Here is a 2,242-nt window from a genome sequence, read left to right on the forward strand (position 1 = left end):
TGATCCCATCTCAGGGTGGGCAAGGGACTTGAAGAGAAATTTCTCTGAAGAAGATCGGCGCATGGCCTACAGATTTATGAGAAAATGCTCACCATCCTTAATCATCAGAGAACTGCAAATCAGAACTACTTTGAGATATCACCTGACTCCAGTAAGATTAGCCCATATTACTAAATCCCAAAACCAGAGATGCTGGAGTGGATGTGGAGAAAAGGGAACACTCTTACACTGCTGGTGGAAGTGTAAACTAGTATGTTACTTTTGGAAAGACATCTGGAGAACACTTAGAGAACTAAAAATAGACCTGCCATTCGACCCTGCAATTCCTTTATTAGGTATATTCCCAGACGACCAAAAATCACATTACAACAAAGATATTTGTATCAGAATTTATTCTGATACAGTTTATTGAAGCCCAATTCATAATTGCCAGGTCATGGAAGAAGCACAAGTGCCCATCGATCTACGAATGGATCAACAAACTGTGGTATATGTACACCATGGAATACTACGCAGCCATAAAGAAAGATGGAGACTTTACATCCTTCATGTTCACATAGATGGAGCTGGAAAATGTTCTTCTTAGCAAAGTATCACAGGAATGGAAGAAAAGGCATCCAATGTACACACCTCTATTATGAAATTAATTTAAACTTTGTATATGAAAGCTATAACCTAATAACAACCTAAGGATACAGGGTAGGGGGAGGGAGGGGGGAAGGGGTGGAGAGACGGGGATTAGAGGGTTCACTTCTGAGGTTTATCTTACAAGGGTACAAGTGAATCTTTCTATGAGTAGAATATGAACGTTTTAACACAATAACTAAGAAAATGACATGAAGGCTATGTTAACCAGTTTGATGGAAGTGTTTTGGATTGTGTGTGAAAACACCACACTGTACCCCAGAAGTGCATTAATGTACACAGTTACCATTCAATAAAAGAAAACAAAACAAAAAAAACCCCATTTACTTGATATCATTCTCTTCAATCTTCCTGTGATACAGCTTAGATGTGGATGAGGGGTGGGTACTGACAGGATTGATTTCAAGATCTCAGAGTTTGGGATTTATCCTAAGAGGTAAGCACCCATGATTGGTATTCTTGTTTTTTTTCCCTATAGTTGGGGCCTTAGGCAATGATGGAATGAAATAACTCATTTTAACAACTTGATGAAAGGATATCATTTCCATATGCTTTCCTCATAACTGTTCTTACCTTCATGTCTTTGTAGTTGAAAGCCCAGATTTTAATTTTCTCCTCACAAATCTCTAGATGGGGTCCATTACCTCATCAACTCTAACAACTACACATTTCTCTCACATTTTGAGGAATAGTTCTACTTTACTTTTTCTCTTTATGACACCACAAGGTCAGGTTTTTTTTTTCTTAAACTCTTCCCTTGAAAAAAATACAACCCACTACTTGTTTGATTCTCCCAGTGGTGACAACCATGGTGCACTGGCGAATATGATTAGTGAGGATACACAGTAATTTCTGCCTCCTGGCAGAGGCAAATTTCCTCCTGTTACCATAGGGGAAAATGCCCAAGTACAGATTAACCTCAATGTCTCTGGAACAATTTCCTTAGTGTATCTTGCATGTGTCTGAGAGGCAAATGCTGCGGGGCTGATTTTATAATCTTTCAGTGTCTGACCATCTCACTTAGGGTGTAGGCTGTTTTGTATTTTGAAGTTTTTTCACTTTCTAAGTGACTAGGGAAATTCTCAATTGTTTTTCTAGTGGTAAAATACTGAATACTGATTTGAAAATTTTTAATAATAATTTTTTTTGGCTGATGAATAATCTCTTAATTTCTTACAAAGAGAATATATTCATGTATTATGTATATCACAAAAAAACATTCTAAAAACATCAAAAACAATCACCCAAGGCACGAAATTTTTTATAATTTTTTTGTATTTTACATTTTTAAATTTTTTATATTATATTTATGAAGAGCTGGGAGAGCATATTGCTAAGAGGATTGTGGTACATTTGGACAACAAAGAGCTCTCTGGTCATCATGGAAACAGTTATTTACTTTTTATGTTTAGTACATGGCTGATCAGTTGATAACACTGGAGCTGTCATGCCATCTGTGACTTCACTCAAAGACCCATTTAGAGATTTATGTGGCAGATCATGTATTGCCCCACACAGTAGAGGCACTTCTGTGTTTGCCAAATTTGAACCAGAGTTTTTATTAAACACCTATATATATAAGGGATTAAGGAATGTT

Source organism: Otolemur garnettii, unplaced genomic scaffold, assembly GCF_000181295.1.
Source record: "Otolemur garnettii isolate 467f Iridium unplaced genomic scaffold, OtoGar3 scaffold00001, whole genome shotgun sequence".
Classification (NCBI taxonomy): domain Eukaryota; kingdom Metazoa; phylum Chordata; class Mammalia; order Primates; family Galagidae; genus Otolemur; species Otolemur garnettii.